This window comes from Oryctolagus cuniculus, chromosome X (genome assembly GCF_051225735.1).
Source record: "Oryctolagus cuniculus isolate XC-2025 breed Fujian yellow rabbit chromosome X, ASM5122573v1, whole genome shotgun sequence".
In the NCBI taxonomy this organism is placed as follows: domain Eukaryota; kingdom Metazoa; phylum Chordata; class Mammalia; order Lagomorpha; family Leporidae; genus Oryctolagus; species Oryctolagus cuniculus.
Window position 1 is genome coordinate 74,408,203 of NC_142888.1, and position 16,832 is coordinate 74,425,034.

At 43.4% G+C, this 16,832-nt stretch overlaps 1 long non-coding RNA gene across 4 annotated transcripts in view; it reads left to right on the forward strand.

Moving 5' to 3' along the window:
- LOC149119675 (uncharacterized) overlaps positions 1–16,832 on the forward strand; it is a 261,469-nt gene that overhangs the window by 55,820 nt on the left and 188,817 nt on the right. Inside the window, exon 4 of one of the 4 annotated variants that reach the window (XR_016227676.1) lies at positions 7,232–8,147. The exons of 2 other annotated variants lie outside the window; for them this stretch is intronic. This is a non-coding gene — a long non-coding RNA (uncharacterized LOC149119675). Of the gene's footprint in view, positions 1–7,231; positions 8,148–16,832 lie in introns of those variants that run through there. One more of the 4 variants, XR_016227674.1, reaches the window with a different exon arrangement.

The window sequence follows — 16,832 nt, forward strand, 5'->3', positions numbered from 1 at the left end:
ATCTGGCTAAAAAGCCCATGAGAGTTCCGTAGGCATGGGAAGCCAAGGCATTGTGGCAAAAAAAATGATCTAAATGAAAGATCTCTGTGAGTGAGATCCCAGTGGAAAGAACAGGCCATCAAAGAAGGAAGTACCTTTCTCTGAAGGGAGGAGAGAACTTCCACTTTGACTATGACATTGTTTAAATGAGATAGGAGTTGGTGAACTCAAGAGTCTTCTATAGCCTTGGCAGCTCATGACAAGAGGCTAGGGTGATTACTGACGTCATAAACAAGAGTGTCAATTATTAAATCAACAATGGGAGTCACTGTGCACCTACTCCCCATGTAGTCTCTGTCCTTAATGTGTTGTATTATGTGAACTAACGGTAAAACTGCTACTCAAACAGTACTCTATACTTTGTGTGTCTATATGGGTACAGTTTGTTGAAATTTTTACTTAGTGTATACTAAGTTGATCTTCTGTATATAAAGAGAAAAGAAAATGAATCGTGATGAAGAATGGGATGGGAGAGGCAGTGAGAGATGGGATGGTTGTGGGTGGGAGGGAGGTTATGGGGGGAAAAGCCTCTATAATTCAAAAGTTGTACTTTGGAAATTTATATTTATTAAATAAAAGTTGAAAAAAAAAAACTGGTGCCTGTATGGGATGCTAGCACCACAGGAGGCAGCTTTACCTGCTATTCCACAGTCCCAGCCCTGTGGCTTGGTTCTTGAGCTTGGAATTTTGTTTTGCTCCAAATAAATCCTACTGTCCTGTATATCTTTATGCCTCCACTTCTGGATTCTTTCATGCGTGGAGGGAAGAACCTGCAGTAAGCTTAGCTGGGAGCCATCCCTGCCCCCAAGCCCACAACAAAACAGCCTGCACTTGAGAAGATTTCAGAGAAAACCTTGTGCTGGTGGGGGAGGGGGTTTGACACACATTGAATTCTGAAGACTAGAAGAATTTGGGGGAGGAAGGAGAATAAGATATTGGTTTATATTGGAACATGAAGAAAGTAGCTTGAGAATTTAGGTTGGATTGTCTGAAGGACATAAAATATTTATCTTAGTGATGTCAGGATGATATAACAAAATACTAGATTGGATGATTTAAACAGTAGACATTCATTTCTCACAGTCCTAGAGCTGTGGAGTCCAAGATCAGATCATTGGCAGATCTGTTCTTGGTGTAGGGCCTCCGTCTGGCTTGCAGACAGCTTCCTTGTATCCTTCCACGATTGGGAGAGATTATGAGAGCAATACAGGAAGCTTTCTGGTGTTGCCTCTTTTTTTATTTTTTTATTTTTTTTGACAGGCAGAGTGAACAGTGAGAGAGAGAGACAGAGAGAAAGGTCTTCCTTTTGCCATTGGTTCTCCCTCCAATGGCTGCCGTGGCCGGCGCGCTGCGGCCGGCACACCGCGCTGATCCAATGGCAGGAGCCAGGTACTTCTCCTGGTCTCCCATGGGGTGCAGGGCCCAAGTACTTGGGCCATCCTCCACTGCACTCCCGGGCCACAGCAGAGAGCTGTCCTGGAAGAGGGGCAACCGGGACAGAATCCGGCACCCCGACCGGGACTAGAACCCAGTGTGCCGGTGCCGCAAGTCAGAGGATTAGCCTAGTGAGCCGAGGTGCCAGCCCCTGGTGTTGCCTCTTATAAGGACACTGATGCTGTCATGAAGATCCTATCCTTATGACTTCATCGAAACGCAGTTGTCTCCCAGAGGCTCTACTTCAGGGCTTCAGTATATGAATCTGAAGAGGACAGAAACATTCAATGCAAGCAATATGTAAGACACACTATGGAATTGCTGGGTGATTTGGTATAAACATTTAAAATTAAAATAGATACTTAAATATATAATTAGTATTTCAGTAGATTTTAGTGTAGAATTTTAGTAACCAGTAATAAAAAAATTTGAAGTAGTTCACAATCATTCTTTTCAATAGAGTTGAGGAGAGTTCATTTCTTTACACCTTCATCAACAGCACTGCATTTTTTTTAACTTTTATTTAATGAATATAAATTTCCAAAATACAGCTTATGGATTACAATGGCTTCCCCCCCCATAACGTCCCTCCCACCCGCAACCCTCCCCTTTCCCTCTCCTTTCCCCCTTCCATTCACATCAAGATTCATTTTCAATTCTCTTTATATACAGAAGATCAGTTTAGCATATATTAAGTAAAAATTTCAACAGTTTGCACCCACATAGAAACACAAAGTGAAATATATTGTTTGAGTACTCGTTATAGCATTAAATCACAATGTACAGCACATTAAGGACAGAGATCCTACATGAGGAGTAAGTGCACAGTGACTCCTGTTGTTGACTTAACAAATTGACACTCTTGTTTATGGCCTCAGTAATCACCCTAGGCTCTTGTCAAGAGTTGCCAAGGCCGTGGAAGACTTTTGAGTTCACCAACTCTGATCATATTTAGACAAGGTCGTAGTCAAAGTGGAAGTACTTTCCTCCCTTCAGAGAAAGGTACCTCCTTCTTTGATGACCTGTTCTTTCCACTGGGATCTCACTCGCAGAGATCTTTCATTTAGTTTTTTTTTTTTTCCAGAGTGTTTTGGCTTTCCATGCCTGTAATTCTCTCACGGGCTTTTCAGCCAGATCCGCGTGCCTTAAGGGCTGATTCTGAGGCCAGAGTGCTGTTTAGGACATCTGCCATTCTATGGGTCTGCTGTGTATCTTGCTTCCCATGTTGGATCGTTCTCTCCCTTTTTTATTCTATCAGCTAGTATTTGCAGATACTAGTCTTGTTTATGAATAGCACTGGATATTTAGCAAATGTTTAATCATTTTCATTTTTCCAATGTAATAGCAAAATAAAATCACACTGTTTCTTCTTCTTTTTTTTTTTTTTTTTTTTTGACAGGCAGAGTGGACAGTGAGAGAGAGAGACAGAGAGAAAGGTCTTCCTTTGCCGTTGGTTCACCCTCCAATGGCCGCCGCTGCAGCCGGCGCACCGCGCTGATCCGATGGCAGGAGCCAGGATCCAGGTGCTTTTCCTGGTCTCCCATGGGGTGCAGGGCCCAAGCACCTGGGCCATCCTCCACTGCACTCCCTGGCCATAGCAGAGAGCTGGCCTGGAAGAGGGGCAACCGGGACAGAATCCGGCGCCCCGACCGGGACTAGAACCCGGTGTGCCGGCGCCGCAAGGTGGAGGATTAGCCTATTGAGCCACGGCGCCGGCTTGTTTCTTCTTTTTTATTACTGATGAGGCTAAACATTTTTTTCTTTAAAGATTTATTTATTATTTCTTTGAAAGTGTTACAGAGAAAGAAAGGGAGAGGGAGAGGCAGAGAGAGAAATAATGAGAGAGGTAGAGAGAGAAATAGTGAGAGAGGGGGAGGGGGAGGAGGAGAGGGAGAGGGAGAGGGCTGGGCCAGGAGCTTCATTGAGGTCTCCCACATGGGCTCAGATGCCCCAGTACTTGGGTCATCTTCTGCTGCTTTCCCAGATGCGTTAGCAGGGAGCTGGATTTGAAGTGGAGCATCTGAGACTTGGATTGGCTCCCATATCAGATGCTGGTGCTGCAGTCGGTGGCTTTACCTGCTGTGCCACAGTGCTGGCCCCAAGGTTGAACATTCTTAAATGTTTTATTAGAAAGTTGTACTTCTCATCTTTAAAATACTTATTTCTATTTTTCTTTAAATTCTCTTTTCCTATTGATTTGAAAGAACTCTTTATGTATATTAAATGCTTTAATTTGCTAAAATATTTTCTCCCAGTTTTATCTTTTAGTATTTTTAATAAAACACTTGATTGTTGTGCTCATATTATTTTACTTTTAAAATGTTTATTTATTTTCATTTACTTGAAAGGCAGAGAGAGAGAGAGGAGAAATTGATCTTCCGTCCACTGGTTCACTCCTCAAATTCTTGGGGCTGGGCCAAAGCCAGGACCCTGGAACTCCATCTAGGTCTCCCATGTGGTAGCAGGGGCCCAAATACCTGAGCCATCATTCACTGCCTCCCAGGGTGCATTAACAGGAAACTGGATTATAAGTGGAGCTGCTGAGACTTGAACCAGCACTCTAATATAGGATGCAGGCATCCCAAGTGGTGAATTAACATGCTGTGCCACAATGCCCACCTCTTTTGAATAATTTTAGATTTTTTTTTGCAGTCAGAGATAACTTTTTGGTTTATAGTCATAGCCTCTGTATTTTGTGAGTTGCTTTGAAAGCCTTTCCTATCTCAATATTGTTAGGTGAGTCTTCTGTATTTTCTTTTGCTCTTCTGTATATTGATTTCTGCATCTATATCTTCAATTCATTTGGATTTATTTTTGTATAACTAAGTATAAAAATCCTAGCTTTTCCCAAATAAGTAAAAGTTATTATAACTCTGTTTATTGAATATTAATTTTCTTCCTCTCTGATTTAAAACTCTATTAAATCCCCAGCTACATATTGCTATGTTCCTGGAATGTTTTCATTGTTGTCAGTTTATGTAAGTTGTGTTTTCCGGTAGCAGAAGTCTATTCTCATTATTCTTCTGTTTGCAAAAATTTCTGGGATATTAGAATCAACTTTTCCAAAGGAATTTAAATTGGCAAACAAAAAAGCGGTCTGCACCCTAATGTTTATCGCAGCACAATTCACAATAGCCAAGACCTGGAACCAACCTAAATGCCCATCAACGGTAGACTGGATAAAGAAATTATGGGATATGGATTCTTTAGAATACTATACCGCAGTAAGAAACAACGAAATCCAGTCATTTGCAACAAAATGGAGGAATCTGGAACACATCATGCTGAGTGAAGTAAGCCAGTCCCAAAGGGACAAATATCATATGTTCTCCCTGATCGGTGACAACTGACTGAACACCAAAAAGGAAACCTCCTGAAGTGAAATGGACACTATGAGAAATGGTGACTTGATCAGCATAGCCCTGACTGTTAATGAACAACTTAATACATTATCCCTCTTAGTATTTTTTTTGTCTGTTCTACTTAATATGACTGGTTTAATTCTGTAATTATCACACAGTTATTCTTAAGTGTTGAAAATTAACTGAAATGTGATCCCTGTTAAACATAAGAGTGGGAATAAGAGAGGGAAGAGATGTATAATTTGGGACATGCTCAAGCTGACTTGCCCCAAATGGTAGAGTTAGAAACATACCAGGGGATTCCAATTCAATCCCATCAAGGTGGCATGTACCAATGCCATCTCACTATTCCAAGTGGTCAATTTCAGTTCACAATTGATCATAATGAAAGGACTAAGAGTCAAAGGGAGCACATAAACAAGTCTAGTACCTGCTAACACTAACCGATAGAATAAATAAAGGGGAGAGTGATCCAACATGGGAAGTGAGATACTCAGCAGACTCATAGAATGGCAGATGTCCTAAATAGCACTCTGGCCTCAGAATCAGCCCTAAAGGCATTCGGATCTGGCTGAAAAGCCCATGAGAGTATTTCAGGCATGGAAAGCCAAGACACTCTGGCAAAAAGATCTCTGTGAGTGAGATCCCAGTGGAAAGAACAGGTCTTCAAAGAAGGAGGTACCTTTCTCTGAAGGGAGGAGAGAACCTCCACTTTCACTATGACCTTGTCTAAACAAGATAAGAGTCGGAGAACTCAGAGGGCTTCCATAGCCTTGGAAACTCATGACTGGAGCATAGGGAGATTACTGATGCCATAGACAGGAGTGTCAATTTGTAAAGTCAACAACAGGAGTCACTGTGCACTTACTCCTCATGTAGGATCTCTGTCCTTAATGTGCTGTGCATTGAGATTTAATGCTATAACGAGTACTCAAACAATATATTTCACTTTGTGTTTCTATGGGGGTGCAAACTGTTGAAATCTTTACTTAATGCATACTAAACTGATCTTCTGTAAAAAAAAAAAAAGAAATTATCAATTCCCAACTTGACTCTCACTGGGATTAAACATGACAATAGGTCTGATCTGATTTCATCATCATTTAAAAAAATCATCTATTATTTTTCACTTTATGTTTCTGTGTGGGAGCAAACTGTTGAAATCCTTACTTAATGTATACTAAGCTGATCTTCTGTATATTAAGATAATTGAAAATGAATCTTGATGTGAATGGAAGGGGAGAGGGAGTGGGAGAGGGGAGGGTTGTGGGTGGGAGGGACGGTGTGGGGGGGAAGCCATTGTAATCCATAGGTCGTACTTTGGAAATTTATATTCATTAAATAAAAGTTAAAAAAAAAAAAGAATCAACTTTTCAAGGCCGGCGCTGTGGCTCACTTAGTTAATCCTCCACCTGTGGTGCCGGCATCCCACATGGGCACCGGGTTCTAGTCCCAGTTGCTCCTCTTCCAGTCCAGCTCTCTGCTGTGGCCTAGGAAGGCAGTGGAGGATGGCCCAAGTGCTTGGGCGCCTGCACCCGCGTGGGAGAGCAGGAAGAAGCACCTGGCTCCTGGCTTCGGATTGGCTCAGCGCCGGTCATGGCGGCCATTTGGGGAGTGAACCAATGGAAGGAAGACCTTTATCTCTGTCTCTCTATCTCTCTCTCACTGTCTACTCTACCTGTCAAAAAAAAAAAGATTCAACTTTTCATATTTCTAAAATTTTTCTTTAGGTCTTTGTTAAAAAATGACATTAGATTTATACTTTAATTTTAGAATGATTGTTTTTCATTCATGTCTAGGAACTTAGTATGCTTATTTTATTTGTTTATTTATTTGAGAGGCAGTGAGAGAGAGAGAGAGAGCTCTCCCATCTGCTGGTTTATTCTTCAGATGTCTATAGTCCTGCCTTACTGAAGTCTGGAGCCTGGATTATAATCTAGGTCTTCCAGGTAGTTGGCAGGAACCCAGTTAATTGAGTGATCACCACTGCCTCCTAAGGTCTTCATTAGCAGGAAGATGTATTCAGGAACCTGATCTAGGTTCTCAACTCAGGTACTCTGATATGAAATATGGGCACTTTAGTGCCTTAACTATTGGGATAAACATTTGTCCAGCATTTTCATTTTTAAAAATGTTCTTTTGTGTGCTTCAGTGAAGTTTTCTGGCTTTCTTTATATATAGATTTTATACTTTTTAAAAAGTGTTTATGGTATTATTTTCATGATTAGGCTTATTATTGCATTTTATAATTAGTTATTCTCATTATACTGAAGATAGTTTTAAAATTTTACTTATGGGGCTGCTTCTATGGTTCAGTGGGTTAAAGCCTTGGCCTACAGTGCCTGCATCCGATATGGGCACCAGTTCAAGTTCTGACTGTTCCACTTCTGATCCAGCTTCCTGCTAATATGCCTGGGAAAGCAGTGGCGGATGACCCAATTCCTTGGGCCACTGTACGCACGTGGAAAACCTGGAAGAAGCTCTGGGGCTCCTGGCTTTGGATCATAATATTCTTGTAGTTCTGAGATGAAGGTAAACCAACAGGAGAGAATACTCCTTAAAACTGGCTTTGGTTTAAATGATCTTTCACATTTTTTTCTAGTCACACCTTCTTACCAAAAACACAGCAATTACATGCTACAGAAGGAAAATAGTAATAAAATTTATCATTAGATTATTTATTTTATGTATTTATATATATATATATATATATATATATATATATATATATATTTGATATATAGGGAGGCCTGGAAGAAGCTCCTGGCTCCTGGCTTTGGATTGTTTTATAGCCTAGTATATGGTCTGTTCTTGAGAATGTTCTATGCACTAATGAAAACAATGTGTATTCTGCTGCTGTGGGATGAAATGTTCTATAGATATCTGTTAGGTCCATTTGGTCTGGTTGATCTGTCCACTGATGAAAATGGGGTGTTGAAATCCCCTATTATTGGGAAAAGTTGGAAGCATTTCCACTGAGATCTGGTACCAGACAGGGATGCCCACTGTCACCACTGCTATTCAATATAGTTCGGGAAGTTTTAGCCAGAGCCATCGGGCAAGAAAAAGAAATTAAAGGGACACAAATTGGGAAGGAAGAAGTCAAACTATACCTCTTTGCAGACGATATGATTCTTTATTTAGGGGATTCAAAGAACTCTACTAAGAGACTACTGGAACTCATAGAAGAGTTTGGCAAAGTAGCAGGATATAAAATCAATGCACAAAAATCAACAGCCTTTGTATACACAGGCAATGCCACGGCTGAGAAAGAACTGCTAAGATCAATCCCATTCACAATAGCCGCAAAAACAATCAAATACCTTGGAATAAACTTAGCTAAGGACGTTAAAGATCTCTATCATCAAAGAAGGAGGTACCTTTCTCTGAAGGGAGGAGAGAACTTCCACTTTGACTATGACCTTGTCTAAATATGATCAGAGTCGGCAAACTCAAAAGTCCTCCATAGCCTTGGCAACTCATGACAAGAGCCTAGGGTCATTATTGACGCCATAAACAAGAGTGTCAATTGTTAAGTCAACAACAGGAGTCACTGTGCACTTACTCCTCATGTAGGATCTCTGTCCTTAATGTGCTGTACATCGTGATTTAATGCTATAACGAGTACTCAAACAGTATTTTTCACTTTGTGTTTCTATGTGGGTGCAAACTGTTGAAACCTTTACTTAATATATGCTAAACTGATCTTCTGTATATAAAGAGAATTGAAAATGAATCTTGATGTGAATGGAAGGGGAGAGGTAGCTGGAGAGGGGAGGGTTGCGGGTGGGAGGGACGTTATGGGGGGGAAGCCATTGTAATCCATAAGCTGTACTTTGGAAATTTATATTCATTAAATAAAAGTTAAAAAAAGAAATCCCCCATTATTATGGTATTTGTCCTTACATCTCCCTTTAAATCCATTTACATTTTTAAAAATATTTACTTATTTACTAGAAAGAGTTACACAGAGAGAGGGCGGGAGGGAGAGAAAGAGAGAGAGAGAGAGAGAGAGAGAGAGGTCTTCCATCTGCTGGTTCACTCCCCAGTTGGCCACAATGGCCAGAGCTGTGCAGATTTGAATCAAGGAACCAAGAGCCTTCCCCAGGTCTCCCATGTGGGTGCAGGGCTTTCTCAGGCCATAGCATAGAGCTGGATGAGAAGTGGAACAGCCGGGACACGAACCGGTGCCCATATGGAATGCAGGCACTGTAGGTGGTGGCTTTACCTGCTATGCCACAGTGCCGGAACCCTTTGTGTTTCTTGATTTGAATGTCCATAACTTTTCCTGAGTGGGGAAATTTTCTACTATTATTTTATTGAGTAGGTTTTCTAAGCCATTCTTTTTTCCAATCTCTTAAGGAATTCCTAAGACTCATATATTTGTTCTTTTGATGGTATTCCATGGATTCCAAACAGTGTTTTTCCATCTTTCTAATTTTTTCTTTCTTCTCTCTCTTTTCCTTCTCTTCCTCCTCCTCCTTTTTTTGAGATATTTCAAAAGACCTGTCTTTTAGATTTGATAGTCTTTCTTCTGCCTCATTAAATCTGCTAAGGCTTCCACTTTGCTTTTTTTTTTTTTTAAATTCAAATTAATTTCATTGAGTCTAAGGCTCACATCATGTCATTTTATTTTATTTTATTTTTTTTTTAATTTTTTTTATTTTTGACAGGCAGAGTGGACAGTGAGAGAGAGAGACAGAGAGAAAGGTCTTCCTTTGCCGTTGGTTCACCCTCCAATGGCCGCCGCTGCAGCCGGCACACCGCGCTGATCCGATGGCAGGAGCCAGGAGCCAGGTGCTTTTCCTGGTCTCCCATGGGGTGCAGGGCCCAAGCACCTGGGCCATCCTCCACTGCACTCCCTGGCCATAGCAGAGAGCTGTCCTGGAAGAGGGGCAACCGGGACAGAATCCGGCGCCCCGACTGGGACTAGAACCCGGTGTGCCGGCGCTGCAAGGTGGAGGATTAGCCTATTGAGCCACGGCGCCGGCCCAATCATGTCATTTTTTTTCAAAGATTTATTTATTTGAAAGAGTTACACAGAGAGAGAAGGAGAGGGAGAGAGAGAGAGAGAGAGAGAGAGAGAGAGAGAGAAAGAGAAAGAGAGGAAGAGAGAGAGGTCTTCCATCCACTGGTCTACTCCCCAACTGGCCACAATGGCCAGAGCCACGCCCATCTGAAGCCAGGAGCCAGGAGCTTCCTCCAGGTCTCCCACGTGGGTGCAGGGGCCCAAAGACCTGGGCCATCCTCCAGTGCTTTCCCAGGTCACAGCAGAGAGCTGGATAGGAAGTGGAGCAGTCAGGACTCGAACTGGCGCCCATATGGGATGCTGGCACTGCAGGTGGCAGCTTTATCCACTGTGCTATAGCGCCAACCCCTCCGCTGTGTTTTTTATTTGACTTATTGAATACTTCATTTCTAACATTTTTGTTCGACTCTTTTTCAATGTCTCTTTTTGCTGAATTTCTTTCCATGTCTGGTATTGATTTACTAATTTCATTTAACTGTGTCACTGTGTTTTTGAGTAACCTACAATAATTCTTTTGAGTTCTTTTTCAGGCATTTTGTATATCTCCCATTCTTCACAGTCCAATATTGCATTATTTTTTTTCCTTTTGGGGAGTCATATTGCTTTCCCTGTTCATCTTTTATTTTTGCATATCTCAAGACATCATGTTTGTGTTACTTCTGGAGAGAATTTTGTTTTTGTTTTTGTTTTTTGTTTTTTGTTTTTTTTTTTTGGATTGAAGGTTTTATTCCTTGGAATGTGCCTCTGGGGCTCAGTGGAGCACCTAAGACTTACACTTGAGCTCCAGGGGTACTGGGTGGGGCCAGGGAGTTCAGGCCACTATTTATGGGTGGGACAAGAGCCCAGAATAATGTTCAAGATCGGCATGGTGGAGCACCTCTGGCTATAGTCAGGGGATGATGGAGCCTCCTGGTGTGTTCAAAGTCCCAGCTTTCTCTGTGCCAGAGTGAACTAGCTGAACTACAATTTCAACTGAGCTCATTATGCCAGTGCATTTCCTCCACCCTGATGTATGCACCATCCAGAGCACTGACTCACTCCATAGTGTGTCCCTTGACCCCACTGTAGTATCTGTCCCCAGTGTGCAGGGAGCTCTGAGTCTCAGCAGTCAGACTCAGCAGGTGCATGGGATCCCAGCCACAGCCAGAGATTTTTCAAGTGGTTCGGGGAGGGAAGGCAGTGATAAAGAGTATGAATTCTGATGGGCCTTGCCTCTTTTTTTCCAGAGTACTAAGAGTTACCCTAGCTGCCCTGTCTTCACTGTCTGCCACAAGGCAGAGTGCTGTGTGAGACTGGGATCTGGGGCTGCCATTGCATTCTGGGACCAGCTGGATCCCTGGGATTCAGTCTACCCTGCTAGAATATAGAGATTTTTCTGGGGCCTTAGTGGGTATTATTGCTTAGGAACGTCTTGGTAAAGGAGGAGGCAAACACTGGGGCTTCTCTATATGGCCACTTTGAATCCCCATCAGAAAAGATTTTAAATAAAAAACATGAGCATGTTGAAGATGGTATAACAGAACTCCAGCAGAAGCTTCTGATTGAACTTGGGGCTGGATGATGTACATGTACTTGAGGGATGAGGACTTAGCACTCTCACCCACATCCAGCTGCAGGATCCAGAAAAGGCACTGCACTACATGCCACTCATCTGCCCACCAATTTTCACTTTCTTACCTCTACATTTCTGTATTGTCCAATATTTTTCCCCAATAAGATATTTTTATTTACATTTTTTTATTTATTCAAGAGAAGAGATCCACACAGAGCTCCCATCCATGGGTTCACTCCACAACAGCTGAAGTTGGGCCTGGGCTGAAGCCTTGTGCTAGGACTGTAATCTAGGTCTTCTATATTGGTGGCAGAAACCAAATCACTTGATCACTTGAGCCATAACCACTGCTTCCCAGGATCTGCATCAGCAATATGCTGAAGTCAGGAACCAGAGCAAGGAATTGAATCCAGATACCCCAATGTGGGACATGAGCTATTGTCTTTTTAAAAAAGACTTATTTTTTTATTTGAAAGGCAGAGTGATGGGGGTAGAGAGGGAGAGAGAGGGAGGGAGGGAGAAAGGGAGGGAGAGGAGAGAGGAGAGAGAGAGAGAGACAGAGAAATGAATGAGAATCTTCAATCTGCTAGTTTAGTCCACAAATGGCAGCAGTGACCAGGTCTAAACCAGGCTGAATCCAGTAGCCAGGAATTCCATCCTGGTTTCCCATGTGGTTAGCCAGATACAGGTACTTGGGACATCATCTACTGCTTTCCCAGGCACATTACCAGGAAGATATATCAGAAGTAGAGCAGGTGGGACTTGAACCAGCCTCCATTATGGGATGCTGGTATCACAAGCAGTGTCTTAACCTGCTGTGCCACAGTGCTGGGTCAGGACGATTGTCTTATGTGCTAGGCTAAATGCCCACTTCTAGTATGATTTTTATAATTATAAAAATCAACAAATTAATGTATATTTAGTTACACAAAGCTGTATATCTTCAAAGTATTAATACATATATTAAAGGATTAATGAAAATATGTGATTTAATATCATTTTCATATAAATGAGATATATGCTCAAGTATTAATAGTGATTATCTCATATGGGTACACTGGGTGAGCTAATTGGCTATGCTCTTTGATAAATGAAAATGTTTTATTCAAAATCCAGAAAAAATTTCTAGCAAAGATACTAAAATGTAAAACATTTTTCTTTCTTGCATATAAATATTCTGCTCATGTGCATAATTCATTGTCTCAATGAACATCATTTACAAAGCATAATTTTTTTAAAGATAAAATTATCAATAACTTCAAAATGGTGATATAACTGAATGTTAAACTAAACTTGGGCCCTTTTGAGTTGGGGGCCTTTTGTGACTGCATGGGTCATTTCCTTGAAGCTAGCTCTGTGCTCACAAAGAGCCAGCTTCTGGATACTATTAATCAGAGACACTCATCAAACTACTTGCTGCAGAAAAATTTGGAATAACATGTTTAGTGCAGCCTCAGATTGCGCTTCTTTGATTCAGCTCTACTCTGAAAAGCTGCTATTTATCTAAGTGTGAATCTGGAATCAGTTTCTACCTAGCTTGATTTCCACTAATTATTAGGAGCATTGTTTTTTAGCCTTACAGCATTGACCCAACTAATTGTCCTTTTATTTGTGAGCTGTATTGTTTCATGATAATGAGTGTAGTTATGTTTGAGACTCAGGGACCTGCCCCAACAATGTTTAGTAAGAGCTTAAGCCAACTCTGTCAACTTCTTCCTCCTCACTTTGGAGTGAGCTCATAAAATTTTACTTCAGTCTTATGGAAAAGTCTGTTCTGGAAGTCTTGTTTCCTTACTTTAGGTCTTGAACTTTCCATACCAGTTCCTGACAAGTGGGAGTGGAAATTCTCTATGTCCAATCATCTAGTGAAAGCTTCCCTGGCCTGTAGTTCTGGCTCAGTAAGATAAATGCAGGCTGAGATAGGGACAAGTGACAGAAATGACAAGAGCTACTAGGTTCAGGACTCCCAGGGTGAGGATTTTAGAGAAAGAATTAGGATGGGAGCACTAGAAGAGTGAAGAATGAGAACAGTGTTGGGAAATGGAATGGAATGGTGATTGAAGAGGAGTATGTGAAAAGGAATAAGCACTCTCAGAGGTATAAAGAAATCTGGCCAATTTATTCTTGTGGCTATATTAAAAATAAATGCCAAAGGAAGGTTGGAATTTTTGGCACATTTAAATGTATATATGTAAAAATTCAATTTTTTATAACACGGTATTATGCAATAAGATTTCTGAGAATAACTGCTGGGTTTGTACAACATAGAGATTTATAATGTATCATTGGAAATGAGACATAAGACTAACTTTATATAATGAATGTCTTTATTTCTAATTGTGGTAAAATATGCATAAGATCAAATATGCCATCTTAACAATTTTAAGTATATAGTTTTTTTTAAAGATTTATTTTATTTATTTGAAAGTCAGAGTTACACAGAGATAAGAGAGGCAGAGAGAGAGAGAGAGAGGTCTTTCATCTGATGGTTCATTCCCCAGTTGGTTGCAATGGCAAGAGCTGCGCCTAATTGAAGCCAGGAGCCAGGAGCCAGGAGTTTCTTCCAGGTCTCCCACGCAGGTGCAAGGGCCCAAGGCCTTGGGCCATCTTCTGCTTTCCCAGGCAACAGCAGAGAGCTGGGTCGGAAGTGGAGCAGCTAGGTTTCCAACCGGCACCCATATGGGATGCTGGCACTTCAGGCCAGGGCGTTAACACACTGCGCCACAGCGCTGGCCCCTTAAGTGTACAGTTTTTAAAACAAGGTTTATTTATCTTGGGCTATGTTTTGGCACAGCATGTTAAGCTCCTGCTTGCAATGCCAGAATTACATATCAGAGCAACAGTTCAAGTCCTGGCTGCTCTGCTTCCAAGCCAGTTCCTTGATAATATATCTGAGAAAGCAGAAAATGATAGCCCAAAGTATTTGGGACACTGCTACCCATGTGGTAGACCCAAATACAGTTCTGGGCTCTTGGATTTGGCCTGGCCCAGCCTCTGCTGTGGCAGCCATTTGGACAGTGAACCAGTGAATAGAAGATCTCTCTCTCTCTCACCTCCCCCCCCCCATGTCATTGTGCCTTTCAAATAAATAAAATAATTCTTTAAAAAGAGATTTATCTATTTATTTGTTTATATCATATGGAGAGAGAGAGAGAGAGAGAGAGAGAGAGAGAGAGAGAGATATCAGTCTCCCATCTGTTAGTTCACTCATGAGATGGCCTCAATGGCCGAGGCTGGGCCAGGCCAAGCCAAGAGCCAGGAACTCTATCCTGGTCTCTGACATGGGTGGCAGGGCCCCAAGTCCTTGGGCCGACTTCTGCTGTCTTCATTAGTAGGAAGATGGATCAGAATTGGAGCAGCTGGGATTTGAACTGGCACTCCAATATGGGATGCTGACATTGCAAGCATGGGCTGATCCCACTGAGCCACAATGGCAGCTTCTAAATGTATAGTTCTGAGGTGTTAAGTACATTTATGTTGTTGTGCAGTCTCCAGAACTCTTCATCTTGAGAAATCTGAAACTCTATACCCATTTAAACAATAGTTCTCCATTTCTCTTCCCCCCTCCGAGCCCCTGTAACCACCATCCAATTTTCTATTTCTATGAATTTACTGCTCTAAAATACTTTATATAGTTGGAATCATGTAATATTTGTTGTTTTTAAAAGTACTATTTTCTTTCTTTTCCTTCCTTCCTCCCTCACTCCCTCCCCTCCCCTCCCTCCCCTTCCCTCCCTCCCCTCTCTTCCCTCCCTCTCTCCCCTCCCCTCCTCTCCCCTCCCTCCTCCCTCCCCTCCCCTCCTCTCCCTGCCATCCCCCCCTCCCCTCCCCTCCCCTCCCCTCCCTTCCCTTCCTTCCTTCCCCTCCCCTCCTCCCTCCCCTCCCTACCTCTCCCTGCCCTTCCTCCCCTCCCCTCCCTCCCTCCCCTCCCTTCCTCTCCCTTCCCTCCCTCCCTCCCCTCCCCTCCTCACCCTGCCCTCCCCCCTCCCTCCCCTCCCCACCTCTCCCTGCCCTCCCCCTCCCCTCCCCACCTCTCCCTGCCCTTCCTCCCCTTCCCTCCCTCCCTCCCCTCCCCTCCTCTCCCTCCCCTCCCCTTCCTCCCTCCCCTCCCCTCCTCTCCCTGCCCTCCCCCTCCCCTCCCCTCCCCTCCTCTCCCTGCCCTCCCTCCCCCCTCCCCTCCCCTCCTCTCCCTCCCCTCCCCTTCCTCCCTCCCCTCCCCTCCTCTCCCTGCCCTCCCCCTCCCCTCCCCTCCTCTCCCTGTCCTCCCCCTCCCCTCCTCTCCCTGCCCTCCCCCTCCCCTCCCCTCCTCTCCCTGCCCTCCCCCTCCCCTCCCCTCCCTCCCCTCCCCTCCCCTCCTCTCCCCGCCCTCCCTCCCTCCCCTCCCCTCCTCTCCCCTCCCTCCCTCCCCTCCCCTCCTCTCCCTGCCCTCCCTTCCCTCCTTCCTACCTTCCTTTCTCTCGACACAGTTATACAGAGAGAGGGAGATCTTCCATCTGTTGGTTCACTCCCCAAATGGCCTCAATGATTTGTGGCTGGGGCAAGCTGAAGCCAGGATCCTGGAACTCTATCCAGGTCTCCCACATGGATAGCAGGGGCCCAAGTTCTTGGGTCATCCTCTGCTGCTTTCTCAAGCACATTAAGCAGGGAGCTGTATTGGAAGTGGAGTAGCTAGGACTCAAACTGGTGCTCATATGGGATGCTGGTATTGCGTGTGGTTTCTTAACCCACTGCACCACAACAGCTGCCCCCATATTTGTAATTTTGATTGACTTATTTCATTTAGCATACTATCCTTAAGATTTATCCATGTGGTAACATGTAATACTATTTTCTTCCTTTAAAATTGAGTAACATTCCATTTAGTGATGTATCATATTTTGTTTATGTTCATCCGTGGATGAACATTGGGATTTCTTTTACCTCTTCCTGATTGTAAACAGAACTGCTATGAACACAGGTGTGCAAATATCTCTTCAAGACCTTGATTTCTTTTTTCTTTTTTTGACAGGCAGAGTGGACAGTGAGAGAGAGAGACAGAGAGAAAGGTCTTCCTTTTGCCATTGGTTCTCCCTCCAATGGCCGCCACGGCCGGCACACTGCGGCCGGCGCACCACGCTGATCCAAAGCCAGGAGCCAGGTGCTTCTCCTGGTCTTCCATGGGGTGCAGGGCCCAAGTACTTGGGCCATCCTCCACTGCACTCCCGGGCCACAGCAGAGAGCTGTCCTGGAAGAGGGGCAACCGGGACAGAATCCGGCGCCCCGACCGGGACTAGAACCTGGTGTGCAGGTGCCGCAAGGTGGAGGATTAGCCTAGTGAGCCACGCGCCGGCCCTGATTTCAATTTCTTTATATATATATACCCATAAATGGGATCAATAGATCATAGGCAGTTCTGTAGATCATATGGTAGTTCTAT